Below are 15094 nucleotides of genomic sequence, written 5' to 3' on the forward strand. Positions count from 1 at the left end.
TGTTGGGATCAAGGTGTGGAAACTGAGACACTAGAAGGAAAAGTGACTTGCTGAAAATTAATTAGTCAGATTTGGACCGAAATGGCATGTTCCCGACATACTTTCTGTGGCTATAACCTAGCTGTGTCCACGCCCTCTACTTTGGGCTCCCAAAGTATTTATGCATGACATACAGCAGGAATTATATGAGGGGAAGGAATCAAGTCCTCTTCTTAAAAGACTCCGCTTATTTTACTTCTTAACCTATAGTTCCTCTCCCCTGCTCCAATAGTTAAAAAAAAAAAAAAAAAGCATGAACTATCTGATCTAGCCACCAGATGGCAGCATGGAATAATCAAAGAAACACTGAGTCGCCTGGGGGAAAAGAGTCAACGTCTTATACTAAGCTCGACTAGGGTCTGAGTCAAAGGGGCAAACGTCTTATAGACGTTCAGCATCAGAGGAAAGAGTGAAAGAAAAGTACTCAACTCCCTCTAATTTGAACAGCCCACCTTAGTGGGAGTTTGTCCTTGGCTTCGACACAGTGCCATTTAAAGAAGACTGATACAGCATTCCAAGTCTAATTAGCAGGCTGGTGGGTACAGTGAAAAGCAGTTAAAGGAACCAGGACATACTATGGAGAAGGGAATACTTGGGGAAGGGCTCTTTACAGCTCATAAGGACTGTCTGCAGTGGGAGAAATATAATTAATCTTGTTGTATGTGGCTCTAGGATGTCTGAATAAGGATGTCTGAATACTCTGAGCTGTCCAAAGATGGAACAGACTACTTCCAGAATTGGTGAGATGCCAATCCCTGAAGGTATAGAAGCCAATAGTGGATTTTGTGGGGATGCTATGGAGAGAATCATCAGATAGAAAAGTTGGGCCACATGCCCTGAGGATCTTTTAACTAGCTCAAGATCCTACTAACCTCATCAGAGTATTTGGGACATTCCTCAAATGTCAAAGTTACACATGTCAAATCTCAGTGAATGTATACTTAATAATTGTGTATTTCATCATAGGTATACTTTACATCAGAGTTTAAAATACTAAAAGGAATATTGAACTCTGTTGATGATATACATATGGAAGTGTCAGAGGGTTTATGGAAGTCTGCAATTTATTTTGAAATGCATCAAAGCATAAGATGAGTTAATGGATTGATAGAGGGATTCATAGATAAATGGTTATATGATTAAAAACAAGTATAAAACATGTCTGTGGTAGAATCTATGTGGTAGGTCTTCACTGTACTATTCTTTTATCTTTACTGTGTGATTGAAAGTTTTCATAATCAAAATGAAATGTTGAGGGGAGGGATGACATCACTAAGAATGAAAGAGAGGAAGCTCCAGGGATTCATCCATCCACTAAAGCTACCACCATTAGGCTGGGAAAAACAGTCAGAATCAACTTTTTCAGAACTCTGATATTTAATAAAAAACAACTAAGAGCAACTAGAGGAGTGCTTAATGAAGAAAGACTGCTAAAAACAAATACAGTAAGAGAGCATTATGGCATCTTTGGTTACCCACCTACCACTCCCCATTTCTCAGCTGGGCATCTTCTGTGGGGGTGGCAGCATTCACAACTATTGTGTCAGAAGGGAGAAAATAGACCTTGTTTTATAATTTTTAAAAACCTTATAGACATTGCTACAGCCTAACAGAAATTAAAAGACCTTATTTTTTATGTTTGTAAGATTATAATAAGCGATCACTATTATCATATAATAATGCGATCACTATGGTTACATAGTAATAAGTGATTATTATGAACAACTGAAGACCAAAAATGTAGATAACCCAGATGAAATGGGCAAATTCCAAGAAACACACAAGCTACAAAATCTGGCTCAAGAGGAGATAGAAAACCTTAACAAACATATACCAAGTAAGGCAATTAAATCAGTAATGTCAAACCTTCCAACAAAGCAAACTCCAGGACCAAATGGCTTCACTAGTGAAATCTACCAAAAGTTTGAAGAAGAATTAACACCAGTTAAAAGAGAAGGAAATACCTCCTGTCTCATTCCATGACACCAAAGCTAAACAGACACTACAAAAGGCTACAGACCAATATTCCTTATGTACAAAAATGCAAAAATTCTCAACAAAATACTAACAAACTGAATCCAGCAACATATTAAAATGATCACAACCAATCAGAATTTATCCCAGGAATGCAAGAGCGGTTCAACATAGGAATATCAATCTATGTAATACACTACATTGATGGAATGAAGGAAACAACATGATCATCTTAATTGATGCAGAAAAAGCATTTGATAAAATCCAATGCTTTATCATTATAAAAATTCAGCAAACTAAGAATAGAAAGGAACTTCCTCAACATCATAAAAAGCATTTATTTATTTTTTTAACTCAGCTAATATCAGACTCAGTGGTGAAATTCTGAAAGATTTTGCCCTAAGATCAAGAACAAAACAAGGATGCTCACTTCCACCTCTGCTATTCAACATTGTCCTGGAAGTTCTAACCAGAGCAATTAGGCAAGAAAAAGATGTAAGGGACATCCAAACTGGAAAAGTAGAAGTAAGCTTATTTCTATTCATAGGTGATACAATCTTTTATACATATATATACATAAAGTCATAAAGCATTCAGAAAAATAATGTTAGTACTAATAAAAGACTTCAGCAATAGTGCAGGATACAAAATCAGTTGTGTTTCTATACACTGACAATGAACAATTTCAGAAGGACATTAAAAATATCATTCACGATAGCCAAAAGGCAGAACTCTCCATACTGTTTTCCATAGTGGCTGCACCAATTTACATTCCCACCAACAGTATACTAGGGTTCCCTTTTCTCCATACCCTCGCCAACACTTTTCATTTGTTGTCTTTCTGATAATAGCCATTCTGACAGTTGTGAGGTGATATCTCATTGTTGTTTTGATTTACATTTCTCTGGTGATTAGCCACATTGAGCATCTTTTCATGTGCCTATTGACCATCTGTATGTTTTCTTTGGAAAAATGTCTATTTGGGTCTTCAGCCCTTTTTTTTTTTTTTTTTTTTTTGCGGGCCTCTCACTATTGTGGCCTCTCCCATTGCGGAGCACAGGCTCCGGACGCGCAGGCTCAGCGGCCATGGCTCACAGGCCCAGCCACTCCACGGCATGTGGTATCTTCCCAGACCGGGGCACGAACCCATGTCCCCTGCCTCAGCAGGCGGACTCTCAACCACTGCGCCACCAGGGAAGCCCCTTCTGCCCATTTTTGATATGGTTGTTTGTTTTTTTGATATTGAGTTGTATGAGCTGTTTATTTATTTTTGATATTAACCCATTATCAGACATATGATTTGCAAATATTTTCTCCCATTTAGTAGGTTGTCTTTTTGATTTGCTGATGGTTTCCTTTGCTGTGCAAAAGCCTGTAAATTTAGCTAGGTCTCATTTGTTTACTTTTGCTTTTATTTCCTTTGCCTAAAGAGGTAGATACAAAAAATATATTGTTAAGACTTCTGTCAAAGAGTCTACTGCCTATGTTTTCTTCTAGGAGTTTTATGGTTTCCAGCCTTACATTTAAGTCTTTAATCCATTTTGAGTTCTTTCTTGTATGTGGTATGAGGAAAATGTTCTAATTTCATTCTTTTACATGTAGCTGTTCAATCCCTGGGATCATCTTGAGGAAAAGAAGAGGAACCCAAACAAAATCTCAGGAGCAAGGTCATTTATTTGACTTTAAAAGTAAATGAATAAGATGGAGAGGAGGAAAAAAAGACCTAAAGACCAATAACGGGGTAATCCCTATATTACTAAGCAACAGTGACAATTTCAGGGAACCCAATTCTACCTTTTCTGAGCTAAGGGCAGATGTAGTCTGATGAAGAGGCAACCGGTGGTGTGAAGGGATGGATCTTCTCAGAAAGTTTCTGCTTCCATAAGAAATAATCAATGAGAGCAGAAAACCACAAACTTCAAAATCAAGAAGTTCAGTAATATAGGAAGAGAAAGAAAAAAAATGCTCCAATTCTCAGCCCACTACTTCTGACTCTTCAAGTATGGGTAGTAGATGCCCTGCTGTTAGAGGTCAGTGCCTGCCTGCTTGTATGTTGGGAGACTTGAGGTGAGAAAGGAACCAACAGGAACCAATGTTTTTCTGCATTGCCCTCATTGCTGCTGTTCACACTGTTATTACTGCCTCCTGATCCCCACTGACCTGAGTACTGTGGTTGGCCCTGTCACCAAGCTGAATATGCCTGTGGTCCTCTTCCTGACATAGCTTCTGGAAGGTATGATACATACTCCCTGGCAGAGAGCTTGCTATCCAAGTTACTGGAAACCTGCACAATGTCTTCTGAAGACAGGAGGTGGTTCCATAGCAGGTCATCCTTGTTGGCTACCAGCAGCATGGGGATGTTGAGACTCATGTCAATCAAGGAACAGGAGGTACATGAGGTGGTAGCTTTTATGGTCAGTGACAGAGTAGACACAAACAAAGCCACCAGCCTATGAGAAGGAACAATTGATTTGCTCCGGGAAGATGACACCGTTACTGTTCTCCTGCATAAATAGAAGGAGGTGAGAGTGAGAAGTAGAATGAAATATGGTTGAGCTCCAGATAGTTTGGTTTGTACGGGGAAACCCGAGGGCAGCACAATACTGGCCTGGAGCTCTTATAGGCAAAAGTGTCCAAATACCTGAGTTGGAAAATTTCAGCTGAAGGTAGGGGTAACCTGGGTGGCAATAGTGAGGGGAATAAAATCTGTTGATAGGACAAAGCTGAGTTTACCCTTACCACATTGAAGAAGAAAAACATCTTACAGGTCCATATTCATGTTCTTGCTTACTCTCCACTTCCAAATTCCTTGGCTGAAGAAGATTAGAAGTTGCTGCTCTGAACAAACACTGAACAACTTCTCTGAAAAGTCCTTAAGGCTACATTTGCTAATAGAGTATTTTCCACCACTAATACTCTGATCAGCTGTGCATCGTTTGGAATTTCTTGGGGCCAATCTCAAGTGTAAATCTCTATTCAAAAACTGCAAATATCCGTCTAACTCATTTTCTCTTGTTTTGGTTCTTGGGGAAACAGGTGAATAGAGATTCATTTTTTTAAATTTTAATTTTATTTATTTTTTATACAGAAGGGAGATTCATTTTTGAGTGTGCCATCAAGCACAGAATTCTGAGATGCCAGCTCTTAAGCACACACACAAACACGCACACACGAACATACATACTTCTGAGCTGCAGTAGCTCAAATGTGCAGTGCTTGGGACTAAAACCTTAGGGCTTCTCCTTCAACACTTATCTCTCCTTGCTCCCCACCTCCCTTCCTACTCCTTGACACTCACCTCAGCACTTGCTTCTATCATTCTACCCTGATACTTGGATCCTGCTCACTCTCCACACTTGCACCCGCACTCACCTACCCCTTATGTTCACTCACTCCTCTTTTCTTTCCTATCTTTTTTCTGTCATCCCTTACTTTCCCCCACTACACAATCCCAAATCTCTAGCCTTATGTGGGACCTGAACTGAGTAGCAATTTTCTTCTTCATCAGAAAAAGATCAATCCAAGAAGAAGGATAAACACAATTCAAACTCAGTCTCCTTTCCTTTTATCTTCTCTCCTCTGCATTTCTTCTCCAGGTCTCATTTACAAGTGGCATTATTTGTTAAAATCAAGGTTGTGGCATTAAAGACTAAGGAACAAGGAATTCCCTGGCGGTCCGGTGGTTAGAACTCCGTGCTTTCACTGCCAAGGGTGCAGGTTCGATCCCTGGTTGGGGAACTAAATCCCACAAGCCCACAAGCCGTAGGGTGCAGTCAAAAAAAAAGACTAAGGAACAGTCAAAGGTCGTTTGATGAAAATTATGACCCATCCACTCAAGCCAAGTGAAGAAATAGCTGGAGAAATAGAAGTTAAGGATAGTAGAACAAACACCCAGACATGCATCTCAGCCTTTTTTTTTTTTTGCGGTACGCGGGCCTCTCACTGTTGTGGCCTCTCCCGTTGCGGAGCACAGGCTCTGGATGCACAGGCTCAGCAGCCATGGCTCACGGGCCCAGCCACTCCCAGGCATGTGGGATCTTCCCGGACCGGGGCACGAACCCTCGTCCCCTGCATCGGCAAAGCGGACTCTCAACCACTGCACCACCAGGGAAGCCCCTCAGGCTTTTTTTTTTTTTTTTCGGTTAATGAGTAATAAGTAAATTTTTTAACGAGTAAATTAGTAAGTAAGCCTGGAGGAAAGTGTGATGTGAATTGCGATTCAGTAGGAATTGCAATCTCATCCAGTATCTATAGACAATATACTGAAACTTTCTGGGAGGTTATTTTGTCTTTCATAAAATGAGGTGTACCATTTTAAAAAGTAGATTTCAGATATTTAATGACTAAAGGCTTTCAGAGCAGCCTTAGAACTAATTATAAAATGAACAAGCTATTATTCATTTTCCTAGATGTTTCTGAAATATCTTTGAATATTTAGCATTGTTTTGAGCAGGATGCTGTGTATTAGTTTTATACATTTGACAGGAAATTAAATTTATTAATCAAATATATTTACATTCATTTTTTCCACTAAATCTTACCTACAGTGATTCAACTCTAGAAGAATTATCTAAAGGAATTTTCTCAAGATGACTGAGACATTATGAGTCTCTGAAATACGATGTCTTGAAAGTCTTGGTGTTAAATATAATACCATTCTCATAGCAAATGCCTGAGAAATAGATGATTTAATTATTATATAACATTGATGGGACAACTGGCCATGAGTTTACTTGGATGGTGTAAACAGAATTTGTTTTCATAGGCAGTTAGTTGATCAATGTGGAGATAAACACTAAAATACTTGAATGAAAAGAACCCATCTGATTTTCTTGGCATTACATGGATTCTATGTGGTTTTGGAGGTCTCTCAAAGTTTTCTGATTTTGTTTTATTTTTCCAAGTAATGGAGAAACTGACTTCTTGGAGTGAAAATACACACACAAATCTGAAGGCCTTATTCAGAAATGTGGGAGGTGTACCATTTTTACACTTTGTGAGATAGGCATAATGAATAAACAATGCCAAGGAAGTTTCAAACAGGAATTATCTCCTGTTCTCCATCTAGAATCTCTGGACTTCCTGCTCAGTATTCAGCCTTAATATTGAGGTATCTGGGCCTAAATATGTGGCTTTCGACTCACTATCTCTCTTTTAGTAGTTTCAGAAACAATTGTTCTTTCAGGGACCAGTCCATTAAATACCTAGGGAATCAAACCATGGCAGAGTCCTCCTCCCAGGTTGCCACTGGGAAGCGCTTCTCTTTCATTGTATCGGGCACTTGGGACGTTGACAGGGAAATGACTCTATCTTCTCTCTTTCATTTAAAACATCAGATTGGACCCATTTCTGAAAGTTACTATGATAGCAGCACAAGTTTTAAATTTCTATTAAAGTTATTTTCTTTCTAGAAATAAGCTTTTTAAGATCTAGGCTTCGTCTTTCCTGATGGATGGAAGTGGGGAGTCAAGAAATGACATGGCCTTAAGCAAATATAGCCTCCTCAGGACAGCCTGTACAGACGTACTATAGAGACAGACTTATTCTTCTGAGAGAAAAATTTGATCCTGCTGTGGTTTTTCTATCTAAAATAGCTACCTAGACTGAGTATTTCATGAGCAGTGGGTATATTCTTCTCTAAGAGGCCTCAGGGTCCTTTAGAAAGTCATTTCTGGGACTTCCCTGTGGTCCAGTGGTACAGAATCCGCCTTCCAATGCAGGGGACATGGGTTCCATCCCTGGTGGGGGAACTAAGATCCCACATGCCGCGGGGCAACTAAGCACACATGCCACAATTACCGAGCTTGTGTGCCTCAACAAGAGAGCCCACGTGCCGCAAACTACAGAGTCCATGCACTCTGGAGCCTGCACACCACAACTAGAGAAGAGAAAATCCACAAGCTACAGCCAGAGAGAAGCCCATGCACTGCAAAGAAGAGCCTGCATGTCGCAGTGAAATATCCCACATGCCTCAGCGTAGATCCCGCATGTCGCAACTAAGACCCGATGCAGCCAAAAAAAAATAATAAAACAAAATCAAATAAAAAAGTCATTTCCCACCACTCTCACTCCCTCTCCTGACTCTGATCAGTAGATTAACCAAGTTTTAACTGAGTACTGAGCCAGGCTACATTATGAGAAATACAGAGATTTAAAAATTTAGGCTCCATCCCCTTAGGATCTTATGGGGAGAAAAGACTAAATCGAATATAAAAAAAGAGGTTCCATGAAAAGCAGTTGTATTCCAAGGGTGAAATGAGTGGTACTGATCATCAATGCTACAGTTCAGAGAAGGGAAAGACTGCTGTGGTCACAAACGTTTTCAAGATGTAAGTCTGGAAGGATGGGTAAAATTTAGAGTGGTGAAGAATGAGTGGGAGGCAAGGACTGCCCAGGCAAAAGTAAGATACATAGAATAGGTATGACAGGATACTGTGTAAACTGGTTTTGGTGAAGTGGAGAGAGAGTAAAAAGAGATGAGACTGGAACACACATAGGTACACAGAGGTGGTTTGACCTCTAGGCTAAAGAGCTTAGACTTTGTGCCAGGAAGCAATGGCAGCTGTTTGGTATTTACAGCCTAGATTGCACTATTGCTTCTATTGATATATATTCTGCCTCCTCTACTGAACTCTAAGCTACTTTAAAGTGAGAATGGTATTCTATCTCTTTATAACTCCAGAGTGCTTAGCAGTGTAAATAAAAGTACGAGAAATATGAAGGAGGAGTTGGTAGTTGGTTTATGAGTTGAATTCCTGATTTTGCTTGCGCCATATGTTAAATTAGGTATGTGAAACAGAAATACGTCCTACTATCCGCTCAAAAATTCAGGGTAAGTGAAAAACAACTGAAAAATTGAGTTGAACTTTGAGTGAGAGCAAGAGCAAGAGAGAGACAGAGAGAGAGATCCCTTGCCTTCGTATGAAATCAAAGCCTCTTCAGGGAATGACAAGTATCCTTAAGGAATTCAAACTTTGCTCTCAAGGCCCTAACTAAAGGTCTTATGACTTGTTATTCTTGGGCATTTGTGAACTGTTATGTGAAGCCATTGTAGGGCAAGGAGCCTTCCTGCAACCTCTGAAATCATATTTTGTACAATCTCTAACTTACAAATGCTTGATTCACAAATGACACTTTCATGAAGTCATCTACTGCCATCTCTGCCCTTCCTTTCTTTTATCTCTCTCCCTCTTCTCCAAGGCTCCTGATGCCACTGGCAGTTGAGCCATAAAGAAGAAAATAAAGTGAATTTGCAGAAAATCTGTGGGAGGAGGGAACAAAGCTGTGATAAATAAAAACAACTTAGGGGACATGAAGAGGGTAGGAGTAAGTTCCCAAATAGGTCTTACCTGACTTCATGATGGCCCTCTGCCCCAAAATACCTTTCACCAAATGGCCTGAATTTTTCTCATAAATTTGTTATACTGCCTGAAAATAAACTATATGGGAACGTGTTTAGATTAATAAGCACCTTCTTTCTATGTATACAAATGTCTCTAGGAGGATTAGGGCAGCCACTTGACCTTTACTTATTAGTATTGCTATGCCAAATAAAGGCCCATTGCATACAAGCTAATAATCAGCTTACTTTTCCCCATGACATGTAAATATTAGGATCTAAGGGACTGGGACTTTGGGTTCTGGTAGAGAGGGTAGGTCACTCTGTGAGGCCTAGCCGACTTCAGTGGCATGATAGAGAGAATTCTAAGATGGCCTCCTATGATTCCTGGTTTCCTGGTGTACACACACCTTCTGCCAGTTATTCAATCAAATACTAATCTAGGTACTGCTGTGAATGGATTTTGTAGATGAAATTAAGGTCCTAAATCACTTGACCATAAAATAGAGAGATTATCTAGTTGGGCCTGATTTAATCAATGGGTTCTTTAAAAGTAGAATATCTTTTCCACCTTGTGGCAGAACAAGAAGTCAGAGGACTGAAGTACTAGTGGGATTTGATGCATTGAGAAGTTTTCTGTTGTTGGTTTGAAAATGGAAGAGGATATGTGGAAAGGATTGTGAACAGTCTCTTGGAGCCAAGAGTGGCCCCTGCTTGACGGCTTGCAAGAAAACAGGGACCTCAGTCTTACATATGCAAGGCATTGAATTTTGTCAACAATCTGAGTAAGCTTGCAAGAAGACCCTGAGCTCCCGATGAGAACTGCAGCCCTGGGCAATAACTTCTTTTTTTTTTTTTTTTTCAGCGGTACGCGGGCCTCTCACTGTTGTGGTCTCTCCCGTTGCGGAGCGTAGGCTCCGGACGCGCAGTCTCAGCGGCCATGGCTCACGGGCCCAGCCACTCCGCGGCATGTGGGATCTTCCCGGACCAGGGCACAAACCCGTGTCCCCTGCATCGGCAGGCAGACTCTCAAAATAACTTCATTTTAACCTTGTGAGCCCTGAGCAGAGGATCCAGCTAAGCTATACCAGACTCCTGACCCACAGGAACTGTGAGCTAATAAATGGCTGTAATTAATATTTTAAGCCTCTATGTTTGTGTTATTTTGTTGTGTGGTAAAAGTACATATGTGATCTCCTAGGATGAGCCTGAGGGTTTTGGCACTCAAGAATCTGGAGGGAGGGGCTCTATAAAGCAAGGGGCTACAAAAAGCAACCTATTTGAATATTTTGCCAATGGACTGACTCTCTGCTCAAGAAAGGGAAGGTAACTCTCTTCCTTTCCTCCCCCTATACTCCATCCCATGAACAACAGGACCTTCTTCTTCTAATACCTAAGGCTCAGATCGGTTATATTATTTTTCAGTTTTCCAAAAGTTAAATAGATTTCTACAGTCTGGCCTGAGAACTTAACTATTATGTATAACGTTGTTTCTATGGGAAAATGCATTCTGAGTTCCCAAGAACTTAAAAGCAAGCCTTTGAAGCAAAACCCATTCATTCTGAAAACAGACTGTACTCCTTTTAATAGAATATAAAGCCTTAAGCTAAAAGAAGATATCTATATCTATATCTATCTGTAGAGTTCCAGGTACCTGAGAGCTGGTATTTGGGAGGGTGAAGGGACCAGTTTCTTAGCAAAGCCATATATATCATAGCATATCATGGATCTAGATCCTAGTTGCCTGTGTTTAAACCCTATCTCTGTCACTTGTTAGTCGTGTGACCTTGGGGCAAGTTGCTTAACCTCTGGATTTTATCTATAAAATGTGATTATAGTACTAATCTCATAGGATTGCTGCACAAATAAAAGAGCAGATATATGTAAAGCTCTTAAACTAATACCTGGCGTACTACATAAGCGTTAGTTATTACTGTTATAAATCCTCAGAAACTTTTTTTATAGTCTCTTTTGCCCCTCAGCTTCCTTAGCCTTACCAGCTAATGTAATTCAGTTAATCTCTAAAACTTTAGCTATTTTAGCATCCAGGCATTTACAGTCTTGGAATATAAGGGGCATCCTTATACCATACCAGCCAAAGTTTCTCTAGTCTAAGGCCAAATTCTATCTAACTCAGTAGAAGCTCAACATCTTTTTGTGTGGTCACCGAGGAAGAACAATTCTTGTGTGTTTGTTTGTTTTAAGTAGAAGAGTGTAAAGATGAGGAGAGTGAACCTGGAGGTGAGTTTTAAAATCTCAGTCTCGAGGGTATGCCTAGAATCTAAGTTCAAAATATGAAGGTGATCTGATTGGGAAGCCTGAGATCTGAGTGAGGTTATTATGACTAAACTTAGTATTTTGCTTTTCAATCTTTGGTCAAAGCTTTTGAACCTAAAATTCAAATTGCATAGCCTATTTGAGTCATACTGCAGCATTCTGGCGTATCAAAATCAAATAGCCATCCTTGGCACAGAAGGGTCCAGTTTTAAGAATAGCAAAAGATAACTTAGGCTTATTAAGAAGCCAAAAAAGCCATTGGGGCAGCACATAGCTATTTATTTATTTATTTATTTATTTATTTATTTATTTATTTATGGCTGCATTGGGTCTTCATTGTTGCACGTGGCCTTTCTCTAGTTGCTGAGAGTTGGGGCCACTTTTCGTTGCAGTGCATGTGCTTCTCATTGTGGTGGCTTCTCTTGTTGTGGAGCATGGGCTCTAGGTGCATGGGCTTCAGTAGTTGTGGCATGTGGGCTCAGTAGTTGTGGCTCGAGGGCTCTAGAGCACAGGCTCAGTAGTTGTGGTGTATGGGCTTAGTTGCTCTGTGGCATGTGGGATCTTCTCAAACCAGGGATTGAACCTGTGTCCCCTGCATTGGCAGGCGGATTCTTAACCACTACGCCACCAGGGAAGTCTAGCACATAGCTCTTTCTATAAACATTTTTATGAGGTAAATGCAAATAAACCAGAAACATGTTTTGGATTTCCTTGAAATTACAGAGAGTGTAACAGGCAGACAGATTCAGTTCACATTTGCATAGATTGAGGTGTTTGTTTAGAGATGATCAATAATGCCATTTATTAGTCTACTTGGCAAAGAGCAAGAGGCTGGCACAAAATTCATGAAGGGGAACTCTAGTATATCCAAGTACGATGTGTATATATCTTTTGGCTAGGGACCTGTTCACTCCTGCCTCCCTCATCCTTTTCTAGTGTTGGGTAAGGCTTTGGGAATATCTGTGAGAGCAGATTTTGAGGGTGTGAAGGAAGATAGAAAATTAAACTCATTCAGTCACTCCTCTTATAGCTCCAGTACAATGACCTGAGGAGAGTAGACAGGCCTCTGTGTGCAAGAATTGCAGGATATAGTGAAAAGATCGTGAAACCTGGATCCTAGTCTTGACTACCATTCAGCTTAACCTCATTTTTTTCATGCGTAAAATGAGAATACCAATCTCTGTTCTGAAAAACTCAGAGGGTTGTTGTGAAGATCAAGCAAGATCATGGGTGAGAAGGTGCTTTGTAAACTATAAAGCACTGTGCAAACCCTAATACTTTCCTTCCTCTGTGCACTATCTCATGCCTTTATCACAGTACTTGGCACTATACAAAATCAAGTCTTTACTGGTCTATCTCACCTACCAGATTGTGAAGTCATTGAAAGCATGGAACCTATCTGTTTTGTTCACTGCTGTACTCCTGTACCTACCCCAGAGCCTGACACAGAGTAGGTATTCAATAAATACTAGATAAGTTAATCATAGGAAACTTATATTAAAAAGGCACAATTTGCTTCTGTTGCCCTCAATTTTTTTTTCTGGACTTCTCTCATCCCCAGTTCCCTCTTTGTTTCAGAGCCCTAATGTCTCACATTTTCCCATTAAAAAATGTTCTGTGGAAAAGAACCAATAACTTCACTTACAAGATGCAAATGGTGGACACTACTTACTGGCATATTCTCTGCTTCTCTTTCTCTTGGGAAATTAACATTCTAATAGGAATGAAAGCCTCAGGGTAAAGTAACAATTTCTAATGGTTGCAACTTCAGGGATCAGTAGCTTGTGGGCAATGCATGATTTAATGCAAGAATGTCAGAGCCAGCAACATCATTAATCATTAGGGAAATGCAAATCAAAACTACAATGAGATATCATCTCACACCAGTCAGAATGGCCATCATCAAAAAATCTAGAAACAATAAATGCTGGAGGGGCTTCCCTGGTGGCACAGTGGTTGGGAGTCCGCCTGCCAATGCAAGGGACACGGGTTCAAGCCCTGTTCCGGGAAGATCCCGCATGCTGCAGAGCAACCAAGCCTGTGTGCCACAACTGCTGAGCCTGCGCTCTAGAGCCCGTGAACCACAACTACTGAGCCCGCGTGCCACAGCTACTGAAGCCTGCACACATAGAGCTGGTGCTCTGAAACAATGAGAAGCCCACACACCGCAATGAAGACCCAACACAGCCATAAATAAATAAATAATAAATAAATTTATAAAAAAAAAAATAAAATAAAAATAAATGCTGGAGAGGGTGTGGAGAAAAGGGAACCCTCCTGCACTGCTGGTGGGAATGTGAATTGGTACACCCACTATGGAGAACAGTATGGAGGTTCCTTAAAAAACTACAAATAGAACTACCATATGACCCAGCAATACCACTACTGGGCATATACCCTGAGAAAACCATAATTCAAAGAGTCATGTACCAAAATGTTCATTGCAGCTCTATTTATAATAGCCTGGAGATGGAAACAACCTAAGTGCCCATCATCGGATGAATGGATAAAGATGTGGCACATATATACAATGGAATATTACTCAGCCATAAAAAGAAACAAAATTGAGCTATTTGTAATGAGGTGGATAGAGCTAGAGTCTGTCATACAGAGTGAAGTAAGTCAGAAAGAGAAGGACAAATACTGTATGCTAACACATATATATGGAATTTAAGAAAAAAAATGTCACAAAGAACCTAGGGGTAAGACAGGAATAAAGACACAGACCTACTGGAGAACAGACTTGAGGATATGGGGAGGGGGAAGGGTGAGCTGTGACAAAGCGAGAGAGAGGCATGGACATATATACACTACCAAACGTAAGGTAGATAGCTAGTGGGAAGCAGCCGCATAGCACAGGGAGATCTGCTCGGTGCTTTGTGACTGCCTGGAGGGGTGGGATAGGGAGGGTGGGAGGGAGGGAGATGCAAGAGGGAAGAGATATGGGAACATATGCATATGTATAACTGATTCACTTTGTTATAAAGCAGAAACTAACACACCATTGTAAAGCAATTATACCCCAATAAAGATGTTTAAAAAAAGAAAATAAAATGACGGAAAAAAAAAAAAAGAATGTCAGAGCCAGGATTAGGATAAGGTATGGCACTTGCCTTGGATGCAAAATTTAAGAAAGCATCAAAAACTCAGTAATAAAGATAAATAATATTTTAATGTATTTGTTTACTTTTTTATAGCTTTATTTTAAATTTAAAGTGCACAATAAAATGGTTTTTAGTATATTTACAGAGTTGCGCAACCACAACCATAATATATTTTTACGACATTTTCATCACCCCACAAAGAAACCTTGTACCCATTAGGAGTCAGTCCCCACTCCCCTCAACTTCAACCCCTTTCCTCCCAGTTTTAGGCAACCACAAAGTTATTTTCTGTCGCTATGGATTTGTCTATTCTAGACACCTCATGTGAGTAAAATTATACAATATGTGTAGTTTTGTGATT

The sequence above is a fragment of the Phocoena sinus genome, chromosome X (genome assembly GCF_008692025.1).
Source record: "Phocoena sinus isolate mPhoSin1 chromosome X, mPhoSin1.pri, whole genome shotgun sequence".
Taxonomy (NCBI): Eukaryota; Metazoa; Chordata; class Mammalia; order Artiodactyla; family Phocoenidae; genus Phocoena; species Phocoena sinus.